This window comes from Corapipo altera, unplaced genomic scaffold (genome assembly GCF_003945725.1).
Source record: "Corapipo altera isolate COAL_440 unplaced genomic scaffold, ASM394572v1 268, whole genome shotgun sequence".
Taxonomy (NCBI): Eukaryota; Metazoa; Chordata; class Aves; order Passeriformes; family Pipridae; genus Corapipo; species Corapipo altera.
Window position 1 is genome coordinate 1,933,648 of NW_020884901.1, and position 18,834 is coordinate 1,952,481.

An 18,834-nucleotide genomic window follows, 5' to 3' on the forward strand; every position below is an offset into this window, starting at 1 on the left:
ACATGTGGGATCCAGCCCATTCCCACTCTGGAACACGGGCTGTGCCCGTGGCTGGAGACATGTGGGATCCAGCCCGTGCCCACTCTGGAACACAGGCTGTGCTCATGGCAGGTGCTGCCCAGGAGTGGGACCCTGAGCTGGGAACTGAGGGGTGGTTTGGAGCAGAGTTTAAGGGATGTGTTTTCCCTACCAAAAAGGGATGAGAGGAGTACTGAAGAACAGGATTATTGCTGCAGTGCACTCTGAGACCTTGGTTTGGACACAGGGAGAACAGAGAGGGACTTGCTCGGTGTTTTGTGACCATCAGACGAAGCAGCTGCCACTCTCTGCCAAACCCACCATGCCAGGGTGCCCATTCCCAGGGGATGTTCCCCTCTCCACTGGCAGTGGGCTGAGCACACAGAGTGGGTTTGGCACAGCTGTCCTGTCTCCAGGGATGGTGTCACCCACCGTCCCCTGGGAGGGCTCTGACCCACGGGCCCAGCTCCCAAAGCCCAGAGCACTTCCAGAAGGTGCCAAAGCTGAGTAAGAACATCCCACCAGGAGAGCAGGATGTGGAGGAAGCTCCTGGCTATCTGCCAGGCCTCACCACTCCGCTTTTTCATTTTTAGTTTCTGCTCTTTGCTGGAAAGTTTCTACTTATGCTCCCGTTGCCATGGCAACTGCATTTCTTGCCTTTCTTCTCCAGCATTAAATTTTTTATTTGATTTCCCTTCTTCCCAAGACATGACTCTCTTTTCCTTTTGTAAAAAGGAATTAAGTGTTGTCTTCTCTTTGCTTGGTGATATTTTTAAAGGAGGTAACAGAGACTTTACTCTCAAAGTGATGCAGAATCTGTCTGGAACAGCAGCAAAGATCATCTCCCAGGGAGGAATGTCAGGGGATTCCCCTGCAGAAAACCCATTTACTGTAATTATCTTAACAAGGTTATGACATGTGAGAGTTCCAGATACTGTTGAACCCAACATTTTTTAAAAATTGGCTGCTTGTTTTTATGAGACCAGACCTGGCCATTTTCTCTATAACTAAACATTCTATTTTTTTCTTTTAAGCATTACTTGTGGCTGCTGAGCAGTCTCAGGGGAACATGTAACAGTTCCAGACTGGAAGAGAATTCAACTCTTTTCACTGACAGTGTTCTCATCTGGCTGGGAGTGGGGTTGGGGTGGGTGACAAGCCAAAGGGACCCTTCCCCTGCCACAGCAGTGCCCTGCACCCCCTCACACAGAGACAAAACCCCCAGAACTGATGGAGCTTTAGCTAATTAATTTGTCTTGCCCTTGCCGTGTTGGGACTGAATCCATCTGACAACCTGAATAAATTGGAGAATGCCAAAATTCATCAGAATAGCAAATCTGGATTAGGTCTCCCCATTTGGTTTTTCCAGGCTTTGGGTTCCTCATAAACACAATTTATATGCTGCAAAGCCCTGAAATAATAGAGGTTTTCATGCCAGTTCTCTATGAAAGATTCCCTCCACATCTGAATTCTCCAGCACACTCAGGCCATAAAGTGACCCTCCTGTACAGTTGTAGATTACAAGGTTTCCAGTCTTTATCTCTGCCTGGTGGGATTTCACAGCAAATTCTTTCAGGACTGAATAATTAAAAGAAGCAAACCCACAGCATTTGGCTCACGAGGCAACACAAACAAATCTGTCCATGGGTGCTATCTTGTTTGCAGCACATGTGCACAGATTTACATGTAGGATTGAGGCTTAGTGCTCTGTTTGTTTGGATTTTTTCATTATTCAGTACCCCAAGCACAAGGCAAATTATATAAAAACTGAATATGGAACAACTTTAAGAGTGAGCTGCCTTTATGATCATCTTAAATCATTTTATTAACCCAATTCTGCATTTTTTTTTTAGGTTATTACTACTCAGAAGAAATAAGGGAAATGGGTCAGGAGTGAGGAGTCCAATGTCCCATACTTAGTTCATGCTTCTCTCCTGCTCTCGAATTCCCTCCTCCAATGAATATCTAGGTCAGGAATTCACAGGATCTTATAAAAACCTGGCAATGTTCAGTGTGTTTGCCAGCCAAGCTATTTTAATTGTCGGATATTAAACGTATCTGCCAAGATCCGCGTCGTAAAACCCCATTACAACATCCACTGTCATAAACTCCCCGTCCACGGCTCCACTGCAGACCAGATCCCCCAGCTGGAGTCAGGCAGGAGAGAAGTTTTAGACAGCTAAGCACGGCCTCCCTGGAGCTGACAGGATTGGGGGTTCAGGGAGCTGCTTTAGGTGGAGTCCCCCAAACCGCAGCCGTGACGTGGTTTTTCCGTGGCCACGGAGGCCCCGTGTCTGCGCTGCCTCAACCCCCAGCGTGGCACTGATGGAGGCAGAGCTCCCTCAGCTCCCCCAGCTGCTGTGCTGAGCAGGGAACATCCAGCAGCCCCTGCTCATCCTCGCCTGGCTGAATGATTTGCTGGCCAGACTTCAGAGAGAGACTCAGCGAGTCCCTCCCGGCGTGCCAGGATTTGTGAGCCGCTGCTGCTGGGCTGTGATTGCGGCGAGAAACGCTCATCCATCACTGCAGCTCCCCCACAAGGGCTGCAGGTACAGCAAGGAAGAGGTTTTGACCTGCTCTGCTGGAAAACACTCTGATCTTGCAGATAAAGATGCGACTGCTGTCCTGGTGACAGGCTGAGAGCCACCCCGAGGGGCACGACCACCCCCCAGAGCAGGGGCAAGAGGAGGCTGGAATTCCAGTCTGCTAATCCTCATTGCTGCACTCAGGGACACCAAGCTCTCAAAGGAATCCCAATGTTTTTGTTGATGTTGCTGGCCTGATGGTTTGTTGGTGTCAGAACGGTGTCCACTCATCCCACTGCACTTCCCACCAAGGACAATCCTTGCCCTTTATTACTTTTCATACCATATTAAAGAGTCCATCCTATCCAGCCAAGACACCTCCTAAGGGTGCAAATGCTCCCTTCAGTGGCTGCAATTCCTGTTTTAGAATCACAGAATCATGGAATGGCTTGGGTTGGAAGGGACCTTAAAGCCCATCCAGTGCCACCTCCTGCCCTGGGCAGGGACACCTTCCACTAGCCCAGGTTGCTCCAAGCCCCGTCCAACCTGGCCTTGGACACTTCCAGGGATGGGGCAGCCACAGCTTCTCTGGGCAACCTGTGCCAGGGCCTCACCACCCTCACAGACATTAATTTCTTCCCAATATCCCATCTAACCCTGCCCTGTGGCAGTGGGAAGCCATTCCCCCTTGTCCTGTCATGCCAGGCCCTTGTCCCAAGTTCCTCTCCAGCTCTTTTGGAGCCTCTTTAGGTCCCTTAGGAGGGGGCTCTAAGGTCTCCCTGGAGCCTTCTCTTCTCCAGGCTGGACAGCACCACTCTCAGCCTGTGTCCATAGCAGAGGTTCATCCCTCAACATCCATCCTAAATGATCCAGAACTCCAGTCTGACAGAGGGTGTCCCTCTCCCAGTCTCTGTTCCTGAGCTATTTGAGCCCCCTGACAAAGGTTTCCTCCTCTCTGTGAAGCACAACCTGAAAATCATCGTCACTTAGTCTCCGGTGGGACAACAAAATCCCTGTAGGTAAAACCAGGACTGAATGGGGATTCCTGGGAATCTCTACAATCCTTATCACCCCCATTACTGCCTCAGCCAAATTTACAAACTCTCCTCTAAGAGCACTACTGGCTTCCCACCGTCCCAATGACGCCCGGACTCCAATCACTCTCATTAATTTCCCAGGGTCTAATAGAACACAATCTTAACACGATTTATTGGGACCATTAAAATTCAGAAAACAAGCTTCTCCGTGCTCCATAAAGCACAGCAAATGTATTTGCTGCAGTCAGGGAAACTCTGCTGCCCAGAGCTGGGCAGGAACTCGGCAGAGCCCGGGCGGGAGCTGCGGGCCCCCCAAAGCACGTGTTCAGATCCTCCCTCAGGGCTGTGTTGGCAGCTGGGGGGCAGCTGAAGGGCCCCCACGGCTCCAAGGGCCTCCTACACCTGGAGAGGCACTAAAAAGACTCAGAAAATTGAAGGTTTGGAGCATTTCTGGTTGGTGTGTTGTGTTCAGTGGCAGACACCACCCCGTGCTGCCGAAGGCTGGTTACCAGGAGGGGCTTGGAGAGTTCACACTGTAATCCTTGGGAAACCAAGGAAAATTGAAGCTTCTAAAGTTCACTAAGCAGGGAACCAATCTATCAGACAAACACAACATCCACAATAAAGAGGGTTTCACAAGAGACAGTGTGGTGAAGAGAGAGGAGCCCTGCTCTGTCCCTCCCACTCTGCTGCAGATGGAAGGGATGAGACGCTTGTGGGAGCTCCCGGGAAGCAGCACTGGCAGCTCAGCAGAGCTCTCAGATCCACTCAGCCTGGAATTCCATGTTCCTGGGATGCCAAGAGGGAAAATACAACAGTGCAGGGCACGCTAGAAAATGTTCCTGTTGGAGCAATGGGCCAGCAGTGCCTTTGGACACAGTTCCTTCAAGGGAACTACAGGAAGGTCCATCAAGGACTGGGAGGTCACACAGCTGCCATTCCCACCAGTTCTACCAAAAACTGTGACCAATTTTAGAGCTGTACATTGATACAATCTCATATCTTAAGCTCCCTTAACCAAAGACAAAATAAATGGGTTTTTCACCCACCAACTCAAAAGAGCCCTGGTTGGAATCATTACAAGTGTGTAAAAAGGCTGCAAGCATTTGGCTACCCCACACTCAGGCCCTGATACATGGATTTATTGGATGAAATCACTTTATTTGAAACAGATCACCAAAGAGCCAGCTTGCATTCAGACTGCCTTGGAGAAGAGATGTCACGCCAGACATTTTTCCAGTCACTTATAAAATAATCAGTTGTTTAAAGTTATGTCTCTGTGAGAGGTAATTATGAAGTGAATTTAGAATATAATTGCCCTGAACACGGATAAACTCATATTCTACCCTGAGTAAGCACTCCAGGCAGGTGATAAATTGCCAAAGTAATGCTACATCAGTTTAACTTCCTGCCGAGTCACCCTTTACTGCTCCAGCCCTGCACAGAATAGCCCCGGCTTTCATTACTAATAAAACACAGAATTAATTACTCAAAATAAAAGAGGCCTTGAAAATGTGCCCAGACACTGAACCACGCTGGCTTTTGCATTCTTTCCCCCTTTTTTTTCCCTCTTATAAAGGAACCTCAACCCCATGGCTCGTTATTTCTTTAAACTCAGCTGCACCACATGCAGGTTCCTGCCAGGTCTCTTTTATTCCCAGGTGGATGCTCACGACCAGCAGATACTCTGGTCATGATACTCCCACCAAAATACTGAGACTGATGGCTGACAGCTCTATAAATTTCATTTCTCTGACTGGATTATGAGCTCAGTTTTGGAGATTCAGTCAAGCCATGGAAATATTTTAGACTGGGATCCAAATCTTTCAAATGTCTAGTTCTGGACTGGAATCCTCCAGGGACTTCCAGGCAATTCTGCTCCAGCTCGAACAAGAAGGATTCTAGACTTGTTATTATTAACAGCTGGGAATTTTTATTTCCCTACTCTGCTGTAAGAAGGATTCCAGCTTTTCCCAGAACATGCAGGTTTTTGCAGAGGAGAGCTGTGCCTGTTTTCATCTCAGGCAGTTCTCCAGAAATTTGCTTCAAGATAAAAAGGTCCCGCCAGGTTTGTAGGAAACTTTAGCTCATGCCCCATTTGTGTTATTCCCCAACACATGGATGCAGGGCTCTGACAGTGGGAGACCTGCATCCTCCTCCTCCTTCCAAGTGACCTTGTCACGAGCAGGACGAGGAACAGGCCGTAAAACTTTAGAGAAACACAAACACACGGACGAGGTTTCCACCGATTCATAACCGGAGCGTTGAAAAGCTTCTGGGCAGATGTCCAGCCCCTCTGGCAGCTACAGCTCATGCAGGAAGAAAACATGGGAGAAAGAGGCAAATCCAAGAAGCACAAGAGGCCTCCAGCAGCCAAGCAGCTGCACAGGGAGCCCGGGATGGGCTCTGCAGGTCAGTTTGGCCGTGGCAGCACCAGCCCAGCACGACAGGGCCGAGCACCAACCTTGATTTGGGACCTCACCCGTGGCTGTGATAAATTCCCTTCATGGCACCTCCATTCATCTTGGTGACCTTTACTTCCCACTTTATCTGCTCAGAGAATCCCCCCTGCTGTGGGTGAGCAGATATGCAGAAAGGAGGGCTGGGATGGTTTCTCTAATTGTCAGAGACAGCCTGAGAGCTGCTTTATCTACCTACCAGTGTTTCCCTGCAACACTTCACCATCTAAGAACATATTTGGTCTGCTGAGCAACTGTTGAGTCTCCAGCTCTCTGAGGCAGAGGGTGACACATAAGGCAGGCGGGATTTAGTGCGTGGGTTGGATCTCCCGAGAGCAGATTCCGACTGCCGAGGTAAAGTCTTGGCTACATTTTATAACGCCGGAGTTAATTTTGTTGCTAAGAAAAGCAAAGCCCTGATGAGGATTGGCTCCAGAGATCACCCAGTGTGTGGTCTCTGCATCTGAAGAGCTGTGCACGGCACTCACTCATGTTACATCAATTACTTGAACCGAGTTAGATTCAGAATAATATTTATAAAGCCGAGATCCACAGACCTTTTTGCAATCACCTGGGTACAATCACCTCATTCACAAGAACTGGCTATAAATTATGCTAATCAGTGAAACACTCAGAAGATGAAGAGAGGTTTCTTGTGTAATTTTAAATGGATTCCTACAAAGAAAAAAAAATTGGGAATATATAAAATTACAGAGTTTCAGTGCACATTCCTTTTGAAATCTCGGGTGTCAGTAATATAAAGGTTAAAGCGCCGTGATCAGGAAATTTAAAATATGTCATTTTTATGGTGGGACCCCTTCTACCTCTCCACAATAATTAAATATAACTCTGGAAGGCTCTGCTGGGCACAGATGTCATCTTAAGCACCAATCCTGAGCGCTCAAATGAAGCCTAAATGAAGGGGTTGTAATTTTGCTCTCCAGGTGACAGCCCCATCTCTGGCTCAGTCCCTCTGTTACATTTTACCATTATCTTCAAAATGAACCTCTTGTTTTGCAGTTTTTATAAAATAAAAAAAAATTAAACGACACAATGACATCCAGTCTTCACTCGATGTCTTTTGGGGGGTAACTGAAAGGAATCCTTGGCTTTAGCCCCTCTCTGAGATGGGGTTCAAGGAGTGGATTACTCGGGTTAGACTGGACTTGCTGAGCACTTGGAAGCACCAGGGAGTGGAATTATCTTTGGTGAGCCTGTGGTTCCTCCTGTAACACCTGGGCTGTAAAAGCAGAATGTCCTGAGTGAAGCCCCTGCCCAGGCTGGGGTGTGTTCCCCTGGGTTAGGGGGAGCTGCAGGTGTTGGATTTGGAGCTGCATTTCCTCCTGTCCGACACCACGGGACCTTCTCTGGCTCCTGAGTACCCAAAACCAGCCCTGAGAGCACAGCCCAGGAGGTCACTGGCTGGGAGGGGATTTCCATCTTCCAACTCAGGCACAAGAAAGGGAACATTCCCCATGTTTGCCAACAAATCCCAGGATTTGGAGGTGAAGCGCAGGAAATCCCGCATTAGGTGCCACATCTGGCAGCTCTCATTTCCAGCTGGATGATGAGCAGGGAGGAGGATAAATGACTTCTCCAAAGCCACAGAGCCACCCCCACACCCCCCCAGCCAGGATTAGCTGTGGGCACGGCCACTGCTTTCCTCCATCTGTCCTTGCCTTCTCTGGGATCAAAGCGGGATATTCCAGCCCGGATCCTTGCTGCCTGGCTGTCTCACAGAGCAGGGCTGCTCCATCCTTTTTGCCCAAGTCAGACTTTTCCCCCTTCCCTGCAGTTCAGAGGATGCTCTGCACTATTTTTGCTGTTCCCAGCACACCACCAGGTAAATACACAGCCTTGACTTTGTCAGATGTTGTCAAGTTCAGATCCCGTGAAATTAAAAATCACCAAATAAAGGTTATGACTTCAAGTTTCCAGACTTTTATACGACTCCAACATTTTGCAGCCCACCCCTGATCCCTGTAACACGGCCCCAAGGGCTTTGAAAGCATTATGGAATCTCCTCGTGTGTGGATTGTTCCTCGTTTCCACGAGGTTATTTGCACAGACATAAACCAGTGCTGCTGCTTGGGACACAAAACTCCATTAAGGGGAGCGATGTGCTGTCTAAAATTAACTATGTATTTGTTTTCTCCTCAGTTTCTGCAGAACAGGAGGAGTGATGCAGATGGTTAACAGCAGTGAGATTATAGTGATAGCTGTAAAATTTGATGACTGTTATCAAAAGCATCGTATGGCTGATGAGAGCAAGTGGCAATTAAAAAAAGAAAAAAAAAAAAAAAAAAGGAAAGAAAAAAGATTTCCAAGCTTTACCCTGGACAGGGAACAGGAATAGCAAAGGGGGGTTAAAGCCCTGAAGGATTTATTAAAATAAGAAGATCACAAGAATTTCCAAATAAGAAGATCCTTCAAACCTTAAGAGATCCGGGTTATCTGAAGCGATTCGGAGGTGAAGGAAATCCAAGTGCTGTGCACGAGCCTGAGCCTCTGACAAAGGGGGATTTAAAGCTGGGGGTGGGAATTGCAGTGCTCAGGAAGGCAAGGCTGGGATCAGCTGCACTGAGCTGAACAAATGCCCAGCAACTTGCTCCAGGATCCCTGGGCTGTCACTCCAGCCAGGTCCCTCTTTCTCCATGGCTGGAAAACCCACATTTTTATGGTGAGGGAGACCTTTAACAACATCAGCTCCACTCTCCCCCATAATAAGATTTTGTTCCACCTCTGTAGGTGAAATAATCTGACCTGTAAGAGAATGATACCCACAATCCTATCACAGACCTCTCTGTTCAGCCTCTTCTTTGGAGAATTACCTTTGCTCTTTACCCAGCTGGAAAAGCTCTTGTATTCCTGCTTCCCCCTCCCTCTTCTGAGCTGCCATGGCTGGAACTCCAGACCTTCCAAAGCTCCAGTAATTTATTGAAACCAGTTCTCTTCAGGAAGAGCTCTGGCAAGCAGGAGCTGTGCTGATGCACCCAGAAATCCACAGAACAAGAGGAAATTTCCCAAGAAAATTTCCAAGAAGGAACAACTAGGGAAGGGTTGGAAGTTTTCAATGCTCCCTGAAACACATGGGAAGATCAGAAAAATTAGTTATCTTTTCACTTAAGGTGCATATCTGTCAATTCACTGTGGAAAATGAGGGATTGATTCGTTGGAAATCAGGACAGATGAAAAGACAGGACACTGTTCCTTGGCTTGGCCTCTAGAGGACACATCCAGAACATCTGTAAGAGATGGACACTTAACCCTTAAACATTACAGAGCTTTCAAAATATCCATGTTACATCTACTGGGATGCAAGTTTTTTACAGCAGGAGAAAGTTAATTATCCATTGGGGAACGTGTTTCTCTGTGTTGGTTTTTAATTTATATTTAATCTCTATCCTGCACCAAAATATGTGCATCCATAATTAGCTTAAAATATTTAAGAACACTTCTTGGTGTGGGATCCATTTGCAAGGGACACGACAGTGAGCACCAAAACTGAACTGGTTTGCTGCCAAAGCATCAGGATTTTCAAAACAGCTGAAAAAAATTCTCCAAGTGGCTCTTAAGTGTCCCAAAAGGTCGAGAAGTCAGACAGCAATCTCCAAAGGCTCCTAAGAAACCAAGATGAGTTTATCAACAACCTTAGGGCATATCTATATGTGGAAAATTTGGGGCTGTATAAGAGAAATTCCTGCCATCTTTATCCATGTGGATTTATCAATAGTTATAAAACCCCTGAGGGTTTGGGATGGCAAAGGGTTCAGAGCAGGGGGAGGCCCCAGGAAAGCCTGGCAAGAGGTCAAAGAGTAAGACATCAGAACTTTGTCAAGAAATATTACCCAAAAAGACAAGTTTGGAGGAAAAAAAGACATAGGAAGATGAAATTAGCTGAATTTTCTTTGGGAAATAATTCTGCAGAAAATCAGGCTTTGAGCATTTCAAAGCCCTCGATGTAATTGCCGTGAAGCTCTGGGTACATTTGTTCAAAACTGAATTCCCAAGATTAATTTTCAGTCCCCGTTCCAGTCCCTCCATCCTGCTCCCAGGGTGATATTTTGGGGCAGGGATCTGAGGACAATCCACCCCAGAGCAGGTGCTGTGAGAGCTTCCTGTGAGACAAGAGCAGCCATGGGCTGAAATCCTTTGGGAGGACGGAGGGCTTCCAAAATTTCCATGAGGAAATTCAAAAACCAAACCTCCTTCTGCTGATTTTTCACTTCCACAGCTGCTCTGCAAAATGGTTTCACACAGTCTGAAGCAGCAAGCAGGAATTCTCTGCTCTCCTGTGCTTGCCATTAGGTTGTCCCAGTTTTCCTGGAGTCCTTCTCTCCCCGTCAGTGCTTCTCCTCTCTTTAAAGCACTGGTTTCTGGGCTTCATCTGACCTACATGGAGGCAAGATATCAATTTTTTTTATCTTGATTTTCTTGTCTTATCTTGATTTTCTTGTCTTATCTTGAGTTTATCTTGGTTAATATTTTGATAGTCTACTGGCAAGCACCAGGAGCAATGACATCATAGCAGGAGGCGGCATCTATTCCGAGGAGCTCAGAGCCAGCAAAAATACTCCCAAGATCACAGAAATAGTTCCTATTACATTTTAGTCCGTGGCAAAGGAATATGAGATTATATAAAAGGCAAAGCCAGCACAGATACAGGCAAAGGATGGGATAATGGTGGAGCCTCATTCCTCTGGTTCAGGTCTGCAAAGTGGAGACCTCAATTCTAGGTAGGTCAGAATTGTTGTGAGCTGAAGTTCAACTAAAAATATCCTGATTTAGGCTCCAGGCACCAACTGTGGCAGAAGGAGCCACATTCTCTGGGAATTGAGTGAGACTGAACTCCCAGAGAAAATCTGGCACCTAAGTCAGACAAGAGTGTTGTGGTGGAGGAGAAAAGGAATCCGTGTGGATCCCTGAAGTCAGGCTGTAAACACAAATTAATGTTGCACTGTCAGAGTTGCCACTCGAGCAAAAAAAGTACTTTCCTATCATGAAAATGAGAATTCTTCATCTTCAAGGAAAAAAAAACGGTCTGGTCTGCTGAGAAACCTGTGCTGAGGTTTTCCAGACTCAAAGTGTGCTGGGTGGATCGTGCTCTCCGCAGCAAAAGGACAAATGTCCTCCAGCACTTTATTATTATTTTTGAGGGGACAAGGAGGGAAGGAGAGCAAAGAAAGGGAGATGGGTAAGGAGGAAGAGTGTGGACCAAGAATGGCAAAGGACCGGGCAGGCACACAGGAGATCCAGTGCCACTGCAATCCAGGATAAAAGCACTTCTAATTCAGTGCCCCTGTAGAAGAAGAGGATAAAAGCAGCACATTTCACCTGGCAGAAGTTCCCTGGATCAGAGAGGGCAAACACTGCAGTGGTGATGATCATCCCTTGAGCCACAGGCAGGCAAAGCAAAAGTGCTTTAAAGGGCAAGATTGCCCAGTGCTGAGCTGGGGGAGGTTTGGGAGGGATCCAGCAGCAAATCCCTCTCACCAGGGTTACAACCAGTCAACTCTACCCAGGCAAGAACATCCCTCCCAGTTACCCTGAACCAAGGAACTGGTTGATGGGGCAGAAAAAGCTCGTCCATGCTGAGCAAAAAATAAACACCCTTTTACAGCCAGCTGGGGTTTGACTGCAGTGTGCACATGGAATTCCATGGAATTACAGAGCTCAGATTCCACTGCCCCATGTGCTGCTGGTCTCTCCTGCCAAGGACTGAGAATCCTCCTGCCAGCTCTGGGATGGAAGTGCTCCTACCTCTGGAATTCCAAGGGCAGGATTATAATCCCTGTGCTACTTCCCTACAGCCATCAGGGCTGGGCCAGGGACAGGTTGGGAGATCTACTCCTGACAAGATAATTCCACCAAAAAAGACCTAAGTGAGCCCTGTTTGTTATTATCACCAGCAGCAATGAACGAGGAATAGTTTTTCTACGCCCAGAAATGTGGTGATTACTGGAAAATCCCTTTTTTCCTGGTGCATGCGTGGCCTTCCAAGGCTTTTTTAGCAGCCATGCAATGAGAGGCACACACTTGGCTTGCACCAGGCACAGTGAGACCTTAATCCATGGATCCACATATCCTGTGTTCCCAGGGAGGACAGCAGCCAATGGACTGTCCTGGTGTTGCTCCTCGGTGTGATCCAGCCATTCCTCCACAGAACCATGGAATATCCTGAGCTGGAAGGCACCCACAAGGATCATGGAAGCCCAGCTCCTGATCCCTCCTGTGGCTGCCACAGTTTCCCCTGATTCAGGCTTCAGCAAAGAAAATCTTCTCCTCGTTAAAGGAGTCGCTTTTGATGATCTGGCACCTCGCCAGACAAATGACTAAGTGAAAAGATGTCTCACTGCTAATTTTTCAGTGACACTGCAGACAGCAACAGCTCTTCTCTGTACTACAGAACATTTGCTCCACAGGCCTGAGTGCAGGAGACCACAGGAGATGTAAGACCTGCTCTTGTTTATCTAAAATGGATTAAATCTGAAAAGTTTGGGTTGGGTCAAGTATCAGTCACATGAATACCCTGCTCCCTTAATTCCAGGTACTAAACATTTCTCTTGGAATGCACAGAAGTACATGCAGCTCATACATGTACTACACACCTACAGTCAGCACACCAACATAAGAGAGGAAGCCAAAAATCAGATATCTACCAAAAATAAATTACAATGAACCTTCAGCAAAGTCTCAGAAATGGGCTTTGCAGATTCCTCCCTGGAACAGACTCCAGGAAATGGGATAACCTGACGCAGGAAGGAGGGCTGAGATTCTGCAAAACATCAACATTTCACGTCCTCCCTTGGCTAACTTTGCCCTGTGTAGACAGAAGAGCCTGACTGAATGTAACCTTCAGAACAAACATTATAACTCTGTTATCAGAGTCACATCCAAAAGTTCAGAATGTGCTCCCAGTGGCCACAGGCAAGTGTTGCCAGGCCTGTTGCTGAGGGTGAAGGAATGGCTCCAGTTTTCTCCCCAGGGACTGAGGCTGCCCCAGCAGGTCACTGTGAGCAGGATTTCAGGGGCTCACAATCTACATCTTGTCTTCTGGAAGTGGAAATCCAGACTGCTGAAAACTAACTGTGTTTGGTCTGAGGTAACAGGCTGAGAAAGAGATCCCATGAGCAGGAAAAGGAGAGTTGAGAGAGTTCTCTTCATAAAGATGCAAACCCGAAAAACAGCTGCTGTCCTGAATCACAATCACACTCACACTGCACAAAGTTTGTGTTAAGACCCATTGTAAAACAATTTCTACACAAAAGAGCAAAAGACAATCTTTGTTCCAACTCTGATCATTAAAGAAATTCAGAGACAAACCCCAGCCTTTGATCCCAGGCTTTGCTACAAGGGGACTGTACATTGCAAAGGAGACACGTTCATTCCCAACAAAACAAATGCAAGTAAAAAGTCAACTCCGGAATTCCAAAGTCCTTCTCTGCTTACCTTTGGAGGAGCAGGTCAAATCTTTGGAAGCAGTTTCTCAGAGCAGCTCAGACATTCCATGTGAACTCTGGTGCTGCAATAACCAGCTGCACAGGTCCCTGATTTCTCCCCCGGGTTGCTGCACATGCTGAACCCCGGCAGGAATCCCACGCAGGGAGAAAAAGAAAGGCAAAACAACCCCAAAATCCCACAGGAGAAGCACTTCGGCCCTTGAGCAAAGCACACAAAAAGTTCAGCAGGGAAACAGAGAGGAAATCCAGCGACAACTAAAAGTTTGGATAAGAAAGAGGGAGAGCAAACTGCTCCCCTTGCCCGCAGTCCCGGCTGAAGGTGCCTCTGGAGCAGAATCCACCGCCGGCTCCGGGAGCAGATGGTATTCACACATTATTCCCCAACAGCAGCATTCCCCAGCCCAATCAGGAGGCAGCACTCGAAAGCCAAGCGCTTCCCAGACTCTGTTACAGTTTTCAATAGCTATAGCACAAGATGAATGACTCAGAAAATGAATAAGCAGGGAAAGAAAACCTGGCTCTCCGGGCTCGGCAGCGGCAGGCGGGTCAGCAGCCTCGGCACCGAGCGCTGCTTTCAACCCACTGCACCTGCTTTTTGCCCCTAAAGCCCCTCACTTTTCTGTATCTTAAATTTCTTCATCTTGTGTTAGAAGTCACGAAAATCAAATCTTCTTATTTTTTTCTTCAGTCTTAAAAACAACAAACGTTTGTAAGAGTCGAAAAAAAAAAGGATGAACTGAGTGTGTGCTCCTCCAGACAACTCCGAGAAACCCCCCCTGCCATCCCTTGCTGAATAAATGCATCAGTTTCTAAGATTAAGGTCTGACTTTACAGATCCTGTTGCAAACGATATGAAAAGAAGAAAGGTTCATTTCAAAGCTGTCTCTCCTAAGCAGATTAATACATCCACTAGTTTTGCCTGAAGTTTAACAGGAAACTTTAAATTACAATAAAAGACATGCATGTTAAGAATAAATGAACTAAAAATGACTACCAGCTTTCAGGGGAAGTATAATCATTACTCAAAACCTGGCCAAACAGAGCTGGAAAACTACTTCCAAGTGCTTTGTGTAGCTCCCAGACCGGCCCATCCAGAGAACACTTTCAAACGCAGCTCCTCAGTCAGTGCCTGGTTTTTCTGACAGCTGCAGCCCAGTAGCAAAGGATGGGCTGCTAAACAAAGCCAGTTACTCATGGAAACGTGCACAGCACCAGGATTCTCCCTGGAATACCGTCGTGCACTGCTGGGCTTTCCCAAACACGCTGAAATGCTCCTCAGCTTCGCAGGGCAGGGGCTGCCCCGGGGGTGCCCTGTGCTCCGAGCCCCTGCTCTGCTCTCCCTGCGCTCCCAGGGAAAGCTGCAGCCAGGAAAGAGGGATCAGTTAAATCACTGAAACTATCTGGGGTGAGAAACATTCTCCCAGGTCCCCCTGGACGTTTTCAGATCTTTGTCTGCGGCTGTAAATTGATCCTTTGCATTCCTGTCTGACACATGGGCTGTGAAAAGCTCTTCAGGGATATTCCCCCTGCCATGAGTAATGCTCTGACAGGGGCTCTGCAAATAGAGAGCCAGTTGTAGAGACAATAAAATATCCTGAACTCTGCTCTAACTTTCACTATTATTATTTTAAGGCAATTTTTTTTTCTTCATCCTGGACCAAATAAAAGAACTCTGCATCTTACTTTCCTACTTTTACAACACAAACTATCAGGATTTCTCCCAAGGGTTAAGGGCAGGACCCACCTCTGGGGGCATCGTTTTGCTCCATCAGCCAGGCCATGCCCACCAACTTTAAGCAAACAAACCCACACATAAAGCTCCAGCACAAAGAACAAGGGCTCGAGTTATTCCATCTGCCACAGCTGCCCACCAACCTCCAGCTACAGCCAGAGAAGCATTTAAAGGTGTCAAACAAAACTAGAGGCACCTCTAGATCCGGGAGGAAAACAAACATTTCTTGCAGCTTCATTTTGGCAGGTATTGTCTGATCCTGCTTTGAGCTCCAGAGCAGCCAAAATCATTGAGTCACTGAGCGAGGCATCTGCTGGGCCTCTGAGCCTGGGCCAGCAGCAGGAATGCTTGGCAGTTCAAGCTTTTCCATGTGCTGGCTCCTTGGAGATGCTCAGGGAGGAAACACATCTCCATGGGAATATTATCCCGTGGGATAACCCCGTGTGTGCACTGAGGGATCTCCTGGGCAAAGCTGGTGGTCAGACAGTGAGGAGCAGTGGAGTGGCTGGGGGGGAGCAGCTCCTCATCCCCTCTGTCCCTCACGTGTGGGGGGTTTGTTGGACATGGATGTGAAGCATCAAAGGCCATCAACCTGGCCAACAGCTCAGTTACATCCATGGGATCCTGATACCCCCAGATTAAAGGTCTCAGAAAACCCACCTGACTCTGACTGTGCCAAAATGTGGGGCTCAGATCTCATTAACAACTGACAATTCCTTCTGTGGCTTCTCCAGTTTCTGCTGTCTGCCACCAGAATCTCATGAATTTAAAAGCTTCTGACCTATAAATACCTCCATACGTCAGATGGATGCTTTGAATTCCTCCTCATCCCTGCTCCCCTGAGATCCCTTGGCTGTGCACTCTTCCATTCCATTTAGTTACACTGGATTCACTTCCAGCCATGGCTGATGTTGGACACAGTTCTGGGAGGGACTCGTGGTGGTGTCTAGAGCTGGATCTGGGAGGTTTCCTCACAATGCTCTGCTTTGAAGTTCCTCTCTTTTAGAAGGAATATAAAAGAGGCCTTGGACTTGCTTGACTATGAAAGGACCCTTTTCTTTATTCCAAAGCATGAAGACACTGCTGTGACTGTTCCCAGCACCTCCAAGTCTGGATGGTTACATTCCAGTCCCTGAATGTTCCTTCAGGATTCCATGTGGATGGATCTACCCTGTTGTGTGCTCATAATCCAGTGGGGTGCTCGTTTATTGATTGGCTCTACCCTCTCCTAAAGACTTCAGCAGGGAGAGAAGGGAGGTGACTGCATGGAACAGTTATCCACAATTAATTCCCAACCTGGAAATTGTAGGATGCATCTACAAACCACTGTGCAGCAATCTGCTGAGTCCTTGCTCTCCTGTTCCCCTGGAGCTTTCCCACACAACTCTGCTAACAAACCACGTCTAAGCTACAAAAAATATTCTGTTTTCCCACTCCTTGCTTCTGCTTTGCTCTCTACCAAGTGTGATTTTCCTGCACACTGTGGTGTCATTGGGGCCAGGATGTCACTGCTGCCCTGGAACAGTGCTGCAAGAATCTAAATTACCAGCAGCACACAAAGTTCAAGGCTGGCTGTCATCCAAGTAATTCACCTGGTTCACTGTGCATGTCAGAGACTGAAGAAAATCTGCTGCAATTATTGTCTTATTAAAGCACAATGGCTTGATTTCACTTCTTTGTGGCACAAAATGTGCCTCTGTGATTCACACCTATTGTGTAGGGAACACGATTCCACCAAAAGCAGCAGTTGGGATCTGGTCTACAGGGCTGTTCAAAAGGTTGTCTAATAAAAATCTTGTGCTCTTAAAGGATTAACAAGTAAATCACAAAGAAATATTGTCAGGACACAGAAAAGAAATAAGCTCAGAGGTGGCTCCAGTGTTGACTGGAGCTGTATAAACTGAGATCTGAGCAATTAGAAGACACAATGAATGAATAATTCAGAGATATTTGGTACTCCAGAGTTTGTACACAAATGAAATATCTTATAAATCTTCACCAGCTTGCAGAAAGCTGCTGAGTTGTCTTTTATTCTTGTAGCTGCAAGTGGCTATAGCAGAAAAGAGAAATCTGTAGCTCTGATATGTCATCCCTCTGAAATGGGTAATTTAGGGTTATGGTTTTGGAATCAGCACATTCTTCAGCACTTTTCTTCCGAGAATTTTTCTTTTTTTTTCGTTTTTTTTTGTGAAAAGAATGAAGCAAAGGCATGCCAGCACATTAAAAACAACACTTCAGAAAGTCAGAGCTGTGAGACATCACCAAATGACAATAATCTTTCTTTATATTCCTGCATTTCAGAGAATGGAAAGAAAATCTTGGGGGTGGGGAGGAGAAAGTGGGTGTTCTAATGATTTTTTAAAAATCCACATGAGAACCTGTAGCTTTATGTGAGTCTTTAACCCAGCCACACGTGAAGAAAAGTCACAGAACTTCCACCTCCCTTCCCAAATACCAAAATGGAGAGCAGCCATGTGTTCAAAGCAGCCAAAACACTGCAGCTCAATGAAGAACCACAGAGAAAAACCCAATAACCTTTGCACCCACAGGCTGGGATTTGACTCCAAAGTCTGTTCTGTCAAGACAACTATCACAGCTCAGATCTCAGCCCCAGATAAATGAGTGGTCACTCCCTGCTCCAGTTACAAGCAATAACAAATCTGAGAGGCCTCTCCATGAACAGCTGGCAGCCTAATTTGATTAGGAGAAATCAAGAAATGTGCTAAGAAATGAGACACAGCTTCCCAGCCTTGAATATTCCACCAACGTCCTGCCAGCTGATTTGTGCAGCTCGGGAAGCAAATGGAAGGGCTGTAGGAGGCAAAAAAAGAGCAACTCTCAAGTATATTATTGCCACAAATTGTCCAGAGCAGCTTTTCCTGTCACTAATGAACTATTGACTGTGCTGGCAATGAGAAGGAACTGAGGCTGAGTGTTGAGGCAGGTGGTTTGACACACATGGACCCCCAGGCAGGTCAAAAATTAAAGAGCAGATTTCATTCTGCAGCCAGAGAAAGGATTTGATATTCTTGAAGGCCAAAAGGCACTTGTACAGCAAGCCCAGGAGTTCTAAGTAGTGGTCACTTCCCAAGGCATCAATATTTGTCTCATGAGCAGCCCAGGGAGGGGAACACAAACTGCCAGAGTGTTCCCTGCAGGGTGGGTGGTCAGAGGGACTCAGGGGCTGCTTCCAGGAGGGACCATCCTCAAAGGGGCAAAGCTTTCCTAACAGCACTTTGCTGGCACATTTCTGAGGACATTCTATGTCCTGGATTTGTGCACAACAATGCCTGGAATATCAGAGGAGCAGCTGACCCCTCAGTCCTGCAGTGCTGCAGCTCCAGCAGCAGCACAGTTAAACCATTGACCTCCTGATCAATAAATGGTTCAGCCCATTTGTTTTACAATGAGGTCGTTTAAATCAAAGTAATTAAAAAACACTAAAAGGAAGATGGGGATTCACATAGTTAGGAAGGGGAACCAGAGAAGGTTCTTCTCAGATCCTTGGTACCAGCAGTGCTTATTTATCTCTCATTTCCCACTTTATGAGTCTTCCCAGTGTCTCCCACTTATTAGAGTATTTTGTACACAGTGTGACAGAAT

General features: G+C 47.0%; 1 protein-coding gene across 7 annotated transcripts in view; it reads right to left on the reverse strand.

Annotated features, from left to right (window-relative positions):
* DAB2IP (DAB2 interacting protein) overlaps positions 1–18,834 on the reverse strand; it is a 201,740-nt gene that overhangs the window by 153,372 nt on the left and 29,534 nt on the right. Inside the window, exon 1 of one of the 7 annotated variants that reach the window (XM_027650222.1) lies at positions 13,489–13,847. The exons of the other annotated variants lie outside the window; for them this stretch is intronic. The gene's annotated coding sequence lies outside the window, so the exon portion shown is untranslated. Of the gene's footprint in view, positions 1–13,488; positions 13,848–18,834 lie in introns of those variants that run through there. 7 annotated transcript variants of the gene reach the window in all.